The 17494-nt window shown below is 37.9% G+C and overlaps 1 protein-coding gene and 1 long non-coding RNA gene across 2 annotated transcripts in view; one reads left to right on the forward strand and one right to left on the reverse strand.

Moving 5' to 3' along the window:
• The window catches only part of LOC107317966 (vesicle-associated membrane protein 2-like), a 42027-nt gene that overhangs the window by 15675 nt on the left and 8858 nt on the right, over positions 1 to 17494 (reverse strand). The window lies entirely within an intron of this gene.
• LOC107317967 overlaps positions 1 to 17494 on the forward strand; it is a 37267-nt gene that overhangs the window by 4113 nt on the left and 15660 nt on the right. The window contains exon 2 of the long non-coding RNA XR_001557093.2: positions 7842 to 7942. This is a non-coding gene — a long non-coding RNA (uncharacterized LOC107317967). The remainder of the gene's footprint in view (positions 1 to 7841; positions 7943 to 17494) is intronic.

The raw sequence follows: 17494 nt of genomic DNA on the forward strand, positions 1-17494 counted from the left end.
ACTGAAGAATATCACAAATCCCACTCATGCATTATCAATGCTTTCCCACAGCGATGGGCTGAGAGAACACAGTGTTTCTCTATGAATCATTCCCTATTACATCCTGGGGTCTGATTAATGCTGCTAGAATTATGGCCCCATTAAGACACTGTCAAAGTGCCTAGAGGCACCTAAAGTTAGTTCTCAAAAGGTACCTTGAGCTGCAAAATTCAGTTTGACAGCATTGCCTCTGGGTTGAGATCCCTACAGATAATTCTGACCCTCACACAGACTCCCAGTGATGGAGCTGCTGTTTGCAGACCTGGAGCACTGCTGCACTTTATACTTTCTTTTTCCTACTGTATGTGAGAATGTCATCATCAAGCTTTGGTTGAAAGAAAATAATTTGAGCTGTACACAAATTGCTCACGCTTTGAGGATCTCATAGCCACTATTAAAAACACAAAAGACTAGATGCTGCTGCCACCTGCAACAGGATTTATTCTGAGTTTACACCATTGTCACAAAGGATCAAAATCTGACCATAACATACACAAGACCAAATAATGCAAAGCAAGATCACCTCGGAGCATTTTGAACTTCAACGAGTACTAGTACAACAACTGAGTAAAAGTTCAAATTGTTAATATTTTGTTCAGTCAAGGAAGTAGACTGGCTTTTTTGCAGTCAACACAAACAGATATTTTCTTCTAGAGAAACGTGTCAGGCTGTTCACTACTAATAACACTAACAAAGATCCCCTTTGTGCTATGGACTGCTAGCATTCTGGACACCAGGGAAGTGAAATATATGAGAAGAAGTGTTATTAGCCACATGTTTCCACTAATAAGCAGAGTTCATAAATGCAACAGTGTTTTTGGCCATATCTGTATGCTGCCATATACCTTCTCATATACCTTTTCTGCCAAATAATTTTCACTTTTTTTTTTTTTTAAATACTTAACAGGCAGGCCTTAAAATGATTTGGCATAAAGTAGATACTTCCTACTTTGTTCTCTTCCAGCTCCTTGCTATCATATAATTTTGTTTCAGTTGTATTTCTTGGAGCTCCTCTTCTTCCTGAATAACAGGAATGTGTATTTTCACATCTGCCTTTACTATCCAGCAGGAGCTACGGTAACTACCAAAGAGAATCTTTATACGAAGGTACAGCAAGCTTGTAATTAACGGCCACATCTTAATTAATTATGTAAAATCTAACACAAGATCAAGCAGAACTGGGTGCTGCCTTAAGTGCAGATCTACTCTTACCAAACCTTTCTCCCAGAGGCTCTGCAGGTAGGTCATTCATTTATGTAACATCAGTGATGTCCTTGATCCCCAGCATGCCAGTTAGCACATGAGCAGTCTCACTGATTGAAAGCAGGTGCTGGATCTGAGGATGTACACAGCCACCTATGAAGAAATGTTTGGGACTGTCCTAGTGATTCAGTAAAGTGATCTCAGCTGACTCAGACTTTCTCAGTTCTTCTAGTTACTTGCTGGGCCTGAAGCTGGTAGGTCAAATTCATTACTAACGAATTTCTCATCTCACCTGCACATTTTGGAAGCAATTTCCTACTCAGCTCTAACAGCTGAAGTGAGCTGAAGCTCTAATGAAGAGAGAATTTGAGGGATCTAGCATTACTAGATCCTAGCACCAGTTGAAAGAACATTAAGGATGACCATGTATCTAATGTTTGAGAACATCTGCTGGATATACACTTTTATTTTTATTCATCTCTGTGAACGATATAGGAGAAATTTTTGTGTTAGTCAGATTAGAGAAGGGAGACGCGTGATACAGAGCCATCACCACACATGAGAGAGGCTTTGGTATGGTTTACATCACGACCTTGGAAGCTGTTTTCAGCAACATGTTTCACACATCCAAAATGTTTATAAAGTATCAACTGTGGGGCCTTTGGAGTCATTATCCTAAAATCACTGCAAGAAGCGAAGGAAAAGCTATTATCCTTGCATACACCTGCAAAACTGAGATACAAGCAGATTAGATTACTTGCTCGGTGACATAGGAAGGCAGAGCAAGGCAGCCTCGGCCCCTTCCTTGCCATCCTCTTGCTCCCCTCTTCTTCAGCTACTGAATCCAGACCGAAGTTCACAAACTACTTCAAAGAGCAGGAATCATTTTTGACCTCTCAGACATAAAGAGTGACAAACACACACAGTTAAAGGTTACAGCAAGAAGAAAGCATGAATTACATCAGACACCTTAAGCTGCTATCAGCTGGCAAAGCTCAGCAGAGGGGGCAATGAAAGTGAATCAGTGCAGCAGCAGATTTGACTAATGATTGCTATAACAAGTCGAATGAAGAAAGCAGTTTTCTATAAACCACAGTCTGATTCCTCTTTCCTCAAGCCCTTCTCCCTGTCATTCTAGTAAGATAGGAAATTGCTTTTCTTCCCCTTTTTTGTTAGTTCTAACTGTCCAGGTACTGTATTTTTGTAGTATGTATTTGCTGTTGTAACCAAACTTATGTATATTTAAGATGCTGATCTTGCATTTTTACTCCATCAAAAGGCATCTCGCCATTTGGGCTAGCCTGCCTAAGTGTGGTGACTTTTCTAAATGGGATCTTATTTCCACAGTATGTCAGTTTATCCAAAACCAGAGCAAGATTTTCTATCAGTTTAACTATGTGCAGTTTGACACAGTTCCAACAAAACCCAGTCTAACCTAACTAAAATTCCATGCTAACCTATTTACACACCATCTTTAACTCCTTGAAGTTATGGGCTTTTCACAGCTTACATTTATGTGTACAAACTTAACAGTAATAGATGGCTGGTACAGTTTTGGATGGGCTGCTATGTTTCTCTCTGGAAAAGTGCGTGTTCTTGTGTGTATCTAGAAATCTGGACACATTAGCTATCTACCCCAACACCTCCTGCTGAAATTTTTGCTATTCCTTTAGCAAAATAAGAGTGTCAGATGGCAGGTACTGCAGCTCTTTCAGAATCACACACTAATTATGCCAGCACAGGTTCAGAGAAAAAAGGTCAGTTTACTTCCAACAACAAAAAATACCAAATAAGCATCCTTCAGAATTAGGATCTCAGCCTCTTACAAGTAGTTGGTCAGGCTCTCTGCCTGTAAGATGACTGGTCTCTTCAAAAGAAAGCCCTGGTTAGATAACACTGATTAGAGACCTACTTAGTTCGAAGATGCACGCACTTGATAAAGGACTTCAGTTTCAGACTTGTTGCCCAATAACTGTATTTCTTTCAGATTTCTAGCTGCTCTTCTTCCCTCCGGTCACTATTCCTCACCTCCAGGTTAATTTTTCCTTGGTCTCATTCTGCTAATCCCACTTTCACAGGGAAACAAAGCTGCTCTATGGAAGTAAAGAAGGTCATGATACCATAGAACTGGTTAGAGTGAAAAGCTAATCAGGCCATTGACAGAGAGGTGTCTCTACTGAGTTAACAGACATTTGCATACCTGGAGATGCAAATGTTATCGAAAGGTGTTTTCAGTTCTCTAAAATCTCAGACAGAATAGAATCAACTCCTGACAAGACCAAATAGGCTTCCCTTACTGCCAGGGAACAGTCACTGTTTTTACAAAGATGTTGCTCTTAATTGTGCTTCTCAGTGTTCCACCTGAGACCTTCCCTATTCAGTAAAACCTGATCATTGCCAATTAAATGACTACAGACTAACTTAGACTCATCGCATTCTACAGCTATCAATTTTAAAATGTTTTCTCATGCTATTTGTAACAATAGCATAATAGTAAAGTGTAATAGTGAATTAGTGGTAAGAAAATACCACCTATAAAAGGAATTTGCATTTTGAAATGTGTTAATTTTATGAAGAAAGTTCTGCTTTGAACACATTTCTGTTCCCAAAAGTGATTTTCATGTATTACTGGCAATATTCTACAAGGGCTCTCCCTTATTACTAAATATTTATGCTGCTCATCAGCCAAAAATAATACCCTACATTTAAAGTCCTGGGAACACATTTAATTCAATATTCCCACCAGTTTATTATGACTGTGTTGACCATATGGTGTGCTAAATACGCACATGGAAAAAAACAGAGGAACCTTAAGACATCATCTTTAATATGATCATCAATTGTTACGCTAGTAATAACTGATTTATTTTCTCCAGTATCTTCTATTCAAGCCAAATGAGTATTACCTACAAGGCCCAAAGCACCTGAGTTCTAAATTAAGCCAATTAGTTCAGCCAAGTGACTTCTGTTACAAAGAATTTTCCAGAAAGAGCTGCATTATTTCCATAATTTTCGTAAATTGCAATCTTCACAACAGCCAGTTGTGGTGACTCAGGTGAGGACTCTGTTTGTCAGAAAAGTAACACACGGCAGATTCCTTCTCTGAAATGTCAACACTCCAGATTTTTTAGATTGCTGTTATCTTTTGCAAAGGCCATGGCTTAAGATGAGGCCAGCATAACACAGAGATATTGATTCATGAGTTAACCACTGACCAAGCTTTGCAGAGTAGTCAGACAGATTTGCCTGAAGATGAGGCAGGGTGTTGGCATACACATTTTAGGTTCACGAATTAAAACTGAGGATAACACTTGAAAGCCAACTGTGTAATATAATATTAATGTTAACTGATGAGTTATTCCGAAGTTTCACAGCTACAAGGCCTACAATATTTATGTATTTTAAATACAGAGTACTGAAGTAACTGAACAACTCTAAAGGAAACAATCTCCTTTTTAGGTAACTCCCCTGTACCAATTGTCGTTCCACACTGTTTAGGTTTTTTCTCAGAAAGGGATTAATTCTCAGAATTTGATGATTTGAAACTATCTCCAATCTTTATCCTAAAAAAGATTGATTTTTAATTAGGGAATTAAAGCAAGTACAGGTATAAAATTATGCTACAATTTTTTTAACTTAGTATTACACTGACATTAACATTATAGCTTAAAAACAAATATATCATTTATTGCTTCCTAAATTTGGTTTAAATTCTTAATTTGCATCAAACTACTTCTGGATTGAAATTAACAGATCAGTAAAAAAAAAATGCAGAAAACTCATCATATGAAATACTAATTATAGTTAATAACTAATAATACATTCAGTACAATGTCTATACACAAAAATATCAAAAGGCTGTATTGCACTAAAAGACCAGTTTTAAAAGGAAGTATTCTCTTTGTTTCTAGATAGGACTGACATCTGTCAACTATTTCTATTAATTTCAGAATTACCAGGCCTCAGGTGCTTAAAAAATTTCCTCTTCCCAAATAAAACTGGTGTGAAAAATCAGCTCTTTGATCTGCTTTTGTCACGAAATGGTTACTATTCCAAGCAGGTTAAAGAAAAACAATTTAGCACTCAGCTGAACTTCAAATGAATTTAAAGGTGTACATAAACTAACTGTTCTTACAGAAAGTACCAGATTCTAGTTAAAGGTCCTTATGCTCCATCAGCCCCTTGTGTTTGCTTCTTAATCCATTCCTTTTGAGAGCCTTCAGCTTTGCCCCTGGGAGCTCCTGACCTTGCAAGGTGTAGTAGCAGCCTTTCTCCAGTTACCACAGCTCTGTCTTGCACACTGACGCTTCCTAATATGCTTGGAAAAATCACTAAGAGTGACCATCACAGAAAGAGTTGCATTTTTCTTCCTAGGAGTTTTGGCTTATAAATAGAAGAGTGCTTTTATTGGGTATTAAAAAACAACAATCTAAAAACAACCAAAATCCAAACACAAAGAAAAGTTTCTACAGAGAAATCAAATCCCGGATAACTGAAACAACACTGGATTAAAGCAAATCCCCAAAGCATACAGAGCTGTGGGAAGGAGGAAACATAACAAAACAAAGCTTTGCTCAGTGCCCAGGTGACTGAAACAACTCAAGAATGAAGCAATAAATACTCTGAAAATGCAGTCAGGATCATTACTGTGGTTTTATCCTCCACATTAGAAGAAGGAAACAGTTTGCCTTGGAAGCTACAGAGGCAACATGTAAATATCTAACAAATGTTTCAAAAATTCAGGAGTTCATAGCCAGTGTACATCTGAACCAGACAGACAATAACGCTTAACATCCTGATCTGCCAGATAATCCAGATTCAAAAAACTCAATTTTCAGCCCCTAGATCCATTAAGCAGATATCCAAGTCCTATCTCTGAATAGAACTCATGAACTTGAAGCTCACACTGACATGGTGCACTCCACCTATGTTCTCAGGCAGAGGAGTAAGAGCATCCACTATTTCTAACTTTCTGTGTAGGCTGCCAGGATCATGGGCTAAACCCAAAGGAGTAAACAGGCAGCAGCTGGGTAGGGAGTGGGAGGGGAGGATTTAGGCTGAGTTTGACTCAGTCACCCCCTACTCACTGACTCACATACTAGCGCAATAGAAACTGCTGTAATTTGTGCTGATTGCAGTCAGGTATAAATTAGCTCTGATACAGAGGTGCAAAGAGTGGTAAGACGAACATGCTTTTCCTGCTTTTAAGGAATGATTTTTTGGAATGGAGAATGCTTCCTATGCTTGTCTTTTGAAAGATCCAAGTTAAAGCCTAGGATTCCTTAGGACCCTCTAGTTACCTGTAAATTACTGCATAGCATTCTCACTGGGCTTTAGAAACAAATTAACTATTATCTTTTCCTACTCACAAAGCCACTTTTAAGCTCTCAAAGTCTTTCCATTCACTGGAGGGCAAGGTATTACCCTTCTACAATTGTGACTGGGACACTGATGCAAAAATTTAGATGCAAGTATTATTTTTGGAGTTCCTTTTTGCTGAAAAAGCTATACAGCTACAACTATCCCAACTAAATACTGGGAATTAAATCCACCTGGCTGGGAATTAAATCCACCTGGCTACCTCAAATTCAGCCTATTTGCAGCATGATTAAATGCATTGGTAGAGCTATTATTATTATTATAGTATTCTCTGGCTCCTGCATGTGCTGGTGCCAGTACTGTAATGTAGGCCTGGCACAAAAGGTTTCAGATGTACAGTACTTTAGGCACTCTACTACCTGGAACCTTGTGTGTCGCATCACAAAGTACCAAAGAGGAAAGAAAGCACATGGTAGTAACCAGTTCCCTAGGTAACAAAGACATACTATTAAAAGAGAAAAAGGAATCACAGAAGTAAATAAAGAAATGCATGCAGTAACTGGCCACAAGCAGAACTAACGCTACTGGATACTGCAGAGAACCGAATGGAGCAGAGCATGTAAATTCATGTACCTTGTATCAGGGAGGAAAAAGGAAAAATTATTCCCCTAATTAGATGAAATGATGCGTTTTTATGCAGCCAGGTTCACCCTCCCTCCCAGCCCACTTCCTCTTCACCTCCTAACTACTTTTGCAACATTTTCACATTACAAACAGCTACTAAGCAACAGGAGGTTCACAGAAGGTGAGTCACTCTCATGATAGGCTGGTGTGCAGGAGGGAGATTAGTGACCTGACAACGCACAGCCCCAAATATGTTGTACTGTCAGACAACCAACATGGCCACTGAATGCAGCAAAACTCAATAAACTGTAAGTGCTTTAGAAGGACATAATTATAGTCACAGTTTATAATTATCACAGATAACAGGCTAAAAAGAGTGGTATATGTTAGATGCACAGCAGACATGGCATTAGGCATTCCATATAAATAAGGTATTCCCTTAGTTAACTAGACAATAACTAAATTAGATTTTATATCACAATATGAAATTGTTGGGCTTTGGATTGATAGTAAAAATTTTGCATACTAAGAAAAAGGGAAGTGGGGCAATGTCACACAAGGTTAGTTAATTACCAGTGTGAGCAGAACAAGGAGTATTTGTGGCAAGATACATTCTTTTGACTGATGTTTTACTACTTGTTTTATTATTTTAACAGAATAATGGAAGATAGATCTATCTGAAAAAGGCCTCAGGAGGTCATCTTAGCCATTACCTCATCTCCAGGCAGGACTGACCTCTACTTCAGATTTGAAACAGGTTTGTCTGTCTCAGTCTTGTCTGTTGCGTTTGTTTGCCTTTCCCGAAACAGATTTGCATCAGATTTTTTGATGGTTTGTTTTTTCTTACTCAAACAAAACTTATAGCAACAGACATTGCCATCAATCTTTACAAGTACATTTTGTAATACTTAGTTTCAGGGCCCATAAGTGAGGGCCAACCAAAGCACATTTGTAGCACAGACTGAATCAACTGTAGAATAAACACAGACTATATAGAATAAAAACAGTGGTGAGTATGAAAAATTTTAGTGCTTGCATATATTAGACAAATGCTATGAAATTTAGAGCTGTTCTCTCCATTTCTAAATTGTTACACTCTGGGATACTTGGTTATTGGTAGATATTCTGAGAATGCCTTCATTTCAGAAGTTTGTTGTATTATTTTGTACTTCCAATTTGGTTTTTTTGTTTGTTTTTTTAAAGAACTTCAGCTCAGCCTTCAATCTTCAAACATGCCATTTTATGTCTGGAACTAACTACAGATATTATTTACCTACCCACTTGAATGTATGTGCAGACAGTTCAGAGACTTTTCCTGAACACAGTAAGATTACTTTCCACCTACCTTTGTAAATAAACGTGGCTAATTTGGCACAGGCATTTTACTTGGGGAAAAACGCCTTGACGAACTGCATAATCTGAAGAGCTGTCTAATCATGCAAATCCAGAGCATTCTGTCAAATGAATATGCCTGAATCACACACACTGAGTTTAACTCATACTGAAAAAATGATAGCAATTGCAGTGGTCTGTCATCATCTTAAGAAAGTAATTATAGTAAAATATTACTGTCACAAGTCTACATGGTATCAGGCCATGTCCAAAGGGCTTCTAATAGTAGGGTATAACTCCTCCTTAGTGTTTTAGATGTCTTCTGGTGCAATTGACGATGTTCAAGAATAATGAATGCTTTTGCTTGATTCATTAAGGAAAAAAAAGGAACAAATAAAGAAGTGATTAAACTATTCTATCTGCCTTGTATGAACAAATGCACTGAGTTAAACAAAAGAAAGCAGACGCAGACCTGTGTATTCTAATTGTTACTTTCATCAACTTGTCAGTTATTACCTTGAAGAGATGAATTGGATTCATTTAGTCATTTCTGTTTTACACATCATGGAATGAAGCACAAGATTCAGTAACAGGTGCCAATTAAAAAAAACCAGTCTATTAGTAATGGTTTGCTTTATTTTTATCCTTTATATATCAGCTTGCTATATATTATGATAATTCTCAATTTTGTGTATCCATTCCTGTGCTGAGTGTCCCCAGGAAGGGTTTTTTTTTTCATTGGTACCAAGACCGAATCTTATCCCTTCCACTTGTCTAAAACATCAGCAATATTGAGAATTATTCCATTTATTTCCTAGCTTACAATTGCATTAATTTAAAAAAAATAAAATAAAATCTTTTGCAGACTATATTATGAACTGCTCCATGAGGATTTAGGAATTCATATCTATGAGGTCCTTAACAGTCCTCCACATTTAGCAGACTACTGAAGATGCTGTCACATAAGTTGAACTTCCTTGAGAGCACAGGCTCCATTTAAAAGACTTGCATCTAGACACTTATTTTCCAGCCTCTAGTTTTGCTATTGTTATTCTAACACATCATAGTTCTCTGGCAGAGAAAGAGACTTCATTTTCAGTAAAAGTGGTACAACAAATGAGCAGGCAATCATTCAGCTCTCAAAGGACACAGCTGCTTCTGTTCTTTGCTTCTGCACCGTCACTCTTCTGTCCCGAATGAAATAAGAACATGAAAAACATGGAGTATTTTGAAAGTACAACTAAAAGCATCCGACACAAATGTTTGTGTTGATTTAACTTTAGAATAAAATTCCAAATATTTTTGCCTGAAAATCTATATGTGTGTCCAGTGAATAACAATAACCAGTCCAAACGCATTAGGAAAAACCCTCCTGGAGGAGTGTGGTGAAACTGTTCAAAGCTCAATAATCAGAGTACTTTAAATTTTCTTAAAAACTTCAGTTCCAATGGGCAAAACAAACTGCGGAACAAACTCTTACTATAAAATATCAGTTGAAGAATGTTTAACTTCAAGCTGAAATAAAATGGATGACTGAATATGAATGAACTTTCTATGTGCCTACACTACTGACTAACCATTCTCATATGATCAATTAGATGATATATTTTAAGGGGCATTTGGGATTTATTTTATAACATCCCTTTCAAAAGAGCATGGCAGCACACATGTACAGTACAGCAGTTAACATGATATGCAACTTAGCATTTAAGAAACATCAGTAATTTACCATTTGCCCACTTTATGCATACTATTTTGTTTCACTTATGTTCTTAATTTTTTTCCAAGTATTTTAATAACCCTAGGAAAAAAAAATGATAGTTTGTATATAAAATTCCAATCTTCAGCTGAAAAAAATGCTTGTGGCTTCATAGTTATTTCAATTTAGAGCTGCTCAAGATCTGCTTCAGAATTTATACAGCAAACATACCAATCCTCAAGCACCATTACAAAAAGGTTTGTTTTTTCTTAGGTCAGGATAATTGATGTGAGGGAAAAAAAGATGCTGATAGAACATAAACTAGGGGAGAGAAAAAGAATTCTAAACAAAAAATTGCTTGAAACATCATTTCTCTAGTTTCATTCCCCACAAACTTGCCAGTGGAAAACAAAGAGGGAGAACTAGTGATGCTTCACTTCATTACTGTTTACAGATAGCACCTCAAAATAAAAATGTCATTTCTTTAGGACAGTAGTTCTAAGTTAATCAAGCAGGAGGTTCACACTGATCAACTGCACAACAGACTTCCCAGCAAGGAAAACTTTGAAGCTACAAATAGACAGTCTGAGTACCTGGTATGTGCTGTGCAGTGAAATAAAGGCTTCTAATCTGTACACAACTAAAACAAACAACCTCCAAAGATAGATGTGAACAAAAAGAGAAGAGAAGAGAAGAGAAGAGAAGAGAAGAGAAGAGAAGAGAAGAGAAGAGAAGAGAAGAGAAGAGAAGAGAAGAGAAGAGAAGAGNAAGAGAAGAGAAGAGAAGAGAAGAGAAGAGAAGAGAAGAGAAGAGAAGAGAAGAGAAGAGAAGAGAAGAGAAGAGAAGAGAAGAGAAGAGAAAAAGAATATACCTGTAGCAGAAAAACTTACATGGATACTTAAGAGTTTCTAAAGTTTCTAATTGGGTGAATGAATCCTCATAGGTAACACATGCCTTTTGCAATAAGTTATGAGGTTTATAGGACAGTAGTTTAAAAAGACATTTGTTTCCAGATTTTCTATAAAATTTATCTGTTACTACCTGCACTCCTGCAACAGCTACTGCAGGAGAAGAGTTGTTTTATAGTGAGATTCCCATTGTTGCTTCTATCTGTAATCATCTTTGCAACTATTTAACTCCCATCCAATTAAGTACAAATTGTGAATAATGAGACACCTCAACTCACAGTGTCTGTAATGCAGATGAATCTCTATCACTGCTTTTTTTCCAGCTGTTTGCTTACAGGGACAGAGAGCATCTCTTGCAATATTTGTACATGATCAAGAAGAGTAGCGCCTCTGAACTCTGTTTTATAGCGGGTCTGTTGTTCCTTTCAACCAAATCTGAAAAAATGATGGAATGCCTAAAACTCTGTCTCAGCCACACTAATCCTGTGAAAGCAATGACTCACCTTGTAATGGCTTTCCATAAATTAGACAGCTAAAAATGGGTAGAAAGCGTGAAACCATTAACACTTCCTGTAGTGTAAATTCTCTCACCCCATGTGAAGAAATACATGGCAGTAAAAATAAGAGACAAAGGTGTCAGCACCCGTCACATTTAGATATGTTGTTAATAATTCAAATCTTCCTCCTTTGGAGCGTACAGTTTTAGAATGAATCATTCTTTATTTCCTTTTTCAAATGAAAATTGAAGTTGTTTTGTTAAGAGATTCTACATGTTTTTTCCTCAGCTATTAAAAGAGATTAAAATGGCTAATTACATGTGATGCCAGCATCACCCCATAGTAGCACTGTGCTGTAGCAGTGTTTGGTATGTTATCATCTTCCATGCATCAGCACAGAAATGAAAATGACTGGTGGTAAAACTCTGAAAATCAGAAGGAGATGGAAGAAGAGGGAATAGTGCACTTTTGTATCTGTGAACAGTCTTTGGGAGCAGCACTCCCTCTTACTACACAGAGCAGGTCAGTCACCCAAGCCTGGCTCCACTGTGGTTACTGCTTTGTAGAAGTAATTAATAAAATGAAAGCTGAAAACTGTTGTTTCAGATCCAGTATCTAAACTTGCTAGCTACACTAAGATAGGTGGTTAAATAAATAAATGAAGCCTTTATTCAACATCCCATTTTATATCAGGGTTATATCTCTGTAAGTCCCAGAATCTAACTGACAGTCATCAATTGCTGAAGAACTTGGTTAAGCTCCAGAACCCTTAATATCTATTTCAGATGCTAAAAGCAAAAGATACAACCAGATGCCAGGTATAAAGTGCATAATCTCATGAATGGCATGATGCAAAATAAGACTATAGCAATGCCATTCTCCTTGAAAGCGTTAGAGAAGCACGGGCCTCATAACCAGAGTTGGCAAAAGCCTCAATACCATGACAATTCTTTACATACTGTTTAAATCAGCTATTTTCAATTACTGCTTCTATATTTCTTTGTATACTGCTATCAGGAACTCTGAATATCAATCAGCACAAGAAGTTTTTCCAGTGTTCATCAATCTAAATCATGAGGAGGGTTTCTCTTTTCCCCTTTCATAAACTCGAGGTATTTTGTACTCTAGCAGAACCTTATCAGGCTGTTGAAGCGACTCTAAGAATTATTACACACAGTCAGCCTAACAGGGTGTGGCTGCATTACAGGATGCTTTAGTCTGTAGCCCACCAGCACAGAACACTGCTGCTGAAGAGGATTACAACTCACTGGCTACATTGGCACCACATAAGTGATGATTGGTCAAGGCATAAGGAAAGAAATCACTATTCCCACTCAGAGAGCTTTAGGTACAAAAGGCTACAACATATAATCTCAAGTATTTAGCTAACCATCTAACTGGATCTCCAGCAAAAAAACACTGGTCTATTTTCCTCTCTTATGTTGAAACCTATTATTTTCTTCAGTTTTTCTTTTTTTAACATTAATCCATTTACTTTATGTGCTTTGATCTTTCCATAGGGAATTTATTTTCTCTCCTCAAAGACAGAAAGAGAAGATATTCTCCCGAACCCATAGCTTATATTCTCTTCACATGTCACAGCATGACTGCTTTCTTCTTCTTCTTCTCCTTTTTCTTTTCTTTTTAATTTATTAACATTTAAGAAACCAAATTTCAATTTAGAAGTGAGCCTGACAAGTTTATTCCCAATGACATAAGGTGAATGTGGTCTCTGATGAAAAATCTGAAAGACATTATGCACACACCGCTGGAGCAAACACTCAACAAAAGGTTTGTTGAGGCAGAGCAGCTGCAGGAGAGCAAAGACAGTCAAAGGTAGTCACAGACCAAAGGTGAAGAAAGCGACAAAAAAGAGAAAGAACAAGGCAGAGATGATTGTGTTTTACCCAGTAACCCACTTTCCCCATATACGAGCCTCACTGGATGAGAATATCTCCTCCTACCAGCATCACGCTATTACAACCTACTGCTCCTCTATTATTAACCAGTGTTTATTAACAGATGCATCACCAAGCACCAGGCATGCTTGTAGGAGTTAAGGAAAATCATGAGTAACAGAAGCCATCACCCTGAAGCCATCTTCCAAGACAAACAGGGAGCAAAAGTTGCTGCAGGCTGCTTTATTTCCTGGTACCTTGAGAGAAAAAAAAAACTCAGAAAGAAGGTAAATGTCTTAAAAAATGTGTCAATTTCTGGAACACTGTGATGGAGAAACAGTCCCACACCAACTCAGTTCTGTGAGACAAATTTGGAGGACATCATCAGCAAAGGATATATATTCATTAAAGCTCTGGGACAAATATAAACTGTACTCTCACTGATGCTATAGACAAATGACAAAATATTTGTTAGTGTTTTCTTATCAAACAAGCTACAAGGATGCTTACAAGCTTGCCACAAATGATACCTACAAACTTGCTCTAAAGAGCAGATAAAAAGATAAGCACCAATAACACATCTGATGTAGAGCAAAGCAGTACTGGGAAGAAACCTAGATTGCCCGAACTGGGACAAACACCACCTCAATGAACTGGAGATGAGGTTCCCAAAAGGGGAAGCTCAATTCTATTACCATCCAACAGCTAACTTTTCCATTTCAGATAGTCTGAAAAACAAACAAATAAAACAAATTGCCTATCACAAAACAGCCCATTAATTCACACACATGCAAAAACACCAGCCTCTCAGGATTTTATTTCCAAACAGAACAAAACAGTGAGCTATCAAGAAAAGCATGCTTTGCATCATAACATCCATATGCAGAGGATAGTTCTTGCATAGCATCATAGAAACATCTAAATTGAGTCTCCACTACACTCATTTGCACAAAACAGCTGCCACTTAAAAAACATGAGCAATCTGAAAAAAAAACAAAACAACTTCATGCTCCTTGGCAGAAGTGTTTGTTTCAGTTCTGAATATCTTCTCACCTACAAATCTCACACTTCTCTCAGAGTATTAAGAACTTCTCTCTTAATTCTTGAAAGGCCAACTTATTTGCTTTTAATCTCTGAGCTAAACATCCTGTGTGTTCATCTGAAGAGCAGTTCTATATAAAATCTATGTGGTACATGGAAATACAAAACGTTATTTTCTCTGGAAGGCTTTACTTTCCCAGAAGTAAGTTCTTCCTTAAGTGACAGTACGAGGCTGTTGCTCTTTTCACAATCACATGCCTTGTATTTCTGCAAACACTGAGGCATCCACAATGCTGCTGTTTGAGGTAGGAAATTAAAGAAATATCCTCCACCTTAATGATTCTCTCTCTTTTTTTTTTTTTTTTTCCTGAACTGCTCTTAAGACAAGAATTTATAAATTAGAGGTTGGCAGAGCAGAAAATATTAAGGTCTTTCTGGAATTCAGAAGTTCTGCTTGGCTTAAAAAAGAGAGTCAAGGCCCTCATCTTAATTGATCGAATACAAATTCACAAAGTGAATTTTCTTCTGACCTCAGTCTGCAATCAGCCTTGTCCCACATGAAAAAATGAAGCCAACTTTGCCTAGTTTATTCTCTCAATAAGAAAGTCCAGATCAATAAATGCAAACTAATCTACTTGGACCGAATTAGAGGAAATTGTAGCTCAGAGCAGAGGGATTCCCTTCGTTTATTTGACGGCACCAGGGAATTACAGCAGTCCTGGTTCCTACCACCACTGGCTGCCTGTTAGATATATATCTGCTGTTAGAGCCGAGAAACACGCTACTACTATCACAGCACAGACTCGGAGGAAGACGATATCCAGGGGCTAGGAGCTCTCCATCCCTTGGAGCTGTAGCTGATATTCAAAGGATGATGAAGCTAAATACTGTAATCAAGCAGCCTCAGGAAGGGGGTAGTCTCAAACATCAACAGACAAGTCACATTCACCAAAGAGAAGATTCAGGGAAGGCAGGTTTCAAGTTAGACCATCTGCAGGTTAAGAAGGAACCACAGTGAAACAACAGAGAACTGTATTCAGCCTATGAGTCACTGCCTAAGACACCTGGCTGCCACGGACTGTTATGTGACTGGTGCTGTCAAGAGACAGAATGTTTATTTGGTGCAGCAAGCTGCAAGTGTAAACACCTATATTTGTCTCCTCTTCCCCATATGCTTACTGAGTTGCTATCCCTGCCTAGTACTCACAATACTTCTCTGCTACCCTTCAAACGAGAGGCATTCCTCATTTACTGCACCTTTTTTCACCATAGGTCCCAGATGTCAATTTTTTTAAAGATATGAAGAAATATTTATCAAACATTCTCCTTTGCTATTTACAACCACCACAATTGGTTTCAAAGTAGAAGTTACAGAAATAAACATAAGCCTTTCAGAAAGTCTTTTCAACTCAACATTTTGCAAGTGGTCGCATGTATCCAGGCACCAAAGCACACCTACTCCAATCGGGTTGGATGGGGAACAGCTTCCTTTACTATCAACCAGATTCACTCGTATAAACAAACAGTGATAGAACAAAACCAGAAACAAGCTGTGTCACCACGCTTAATATAACAAATGAAATGCAGTTTTAAACTAACATTTGGCTAGTTAACTTGTCAAATGTTTTTACAGTATTTGGAGACTTTTCAAGGTTCACTCAGCAGAGTATATAATGCTTAATTCATGGGGAGCAACCTCCTGAACTACATTTTTTTCTACATTTTTAAATGTTTTCAGTTAAATCTGAAATCCTTGGATTTATTCCTATGCAGATCTGATCTCTGGGACTCCTTTTGCCTCTTCTGGCTAGCACTTCATTTTCTAAAGAGCTTTAGTACTAGCAACCATTCAGTGCCATCAAGCTTATAGTTTCTGGAGTTCTTGTTACAAGAACTACCAATTTATCCAAGACTACTGCAAGTCCCTCCAAAATCTTGATACCTCTTGTACTCTCTCAGTACTTATAGGTGCGAAGCTCTGCTCTTCTCCCTGAGAACAGTATTTCCTTTCCCAAAGTGCAGGCCACCTCTTGATTCATCCATGCTCCTCATCAGACACATTAAACTAATACATTTCCTTCACTTAATGTCTGATTCTGAAATTGTTGTTTTATTCTAAGTCAAAGTCCCTTTGTTCTTCATGACGTATGTCACTACCCAGACTCCTCATGAGATAGAACAGTGGGGAGAACGGGCTCAGGATTAAGAGGAGGCTTTACTTCTAAAACTATGTCAAAGAAGATCCTCAGCAACCAGCTTTCTGGTAGTCAGCAGTGAAAACAGTACCAGCTTGCATAGTTCATAACTGGCTTTGCCAGGTGGGAGTTGAACAAGAAAGCATCTGTCAGTTATGGTTACAGTTAGGAGCTCATTCTACTGCTAAAACATTTCAGCCTCTGCACAGAACTTACAATCAAATCCACTCCACTCTCTCTAGAGTTAACTGGATAAAACTGATTGTCAGAACAAGGTCAGAACAAGGGCAATGAATCGGCTTCTGCAGGGGTCTCAGCTTTAGCTTGGCTGCTCTAGGCACACATGCATTATTTAAAGATGAAATAAAATAGATCATATTGCTTAATGTACACTACGCGATTGGGAAATGACATGCAAAATGTGTGGTGTAGTGTCAAGATGCCATGACACATGATACGTTCTGCCTTTTCCTTCCCTTCTCCTAGTATCCCTAGGAGAATTTGTTCAGCGCAAAGAAAATATTAAGTGACTTGAAATATTTCTGTATGTATATCATCTAGTAAACAAAGTTGCTGAAAAAAACATCACTTTGTGATCTTCATGGATGTGTGGGAGAAGGTACCACAGCTGTCAGGGAATGACTGTACCACTCCTTGCTGGAAAGAAGTCAAACGTTTCAGAAGCAGACATTTATATCCTGGTGGGATTTCTGCTAAACACATGGGATGTACAGACTGT

Source organism: Coturnix japonica, chromosome 9, assembly GCF_001577835.2.
Source record: "Coturnix japonica isolate 7356 chromosome 9, Coturnix japonica 2.1, whole genome shotgun sequence".
NCBI lineage: Eukaryota > Metazoa > Chordata > Aves > Galliformes > Phasianidae > Coturnix > Coturnix japonica.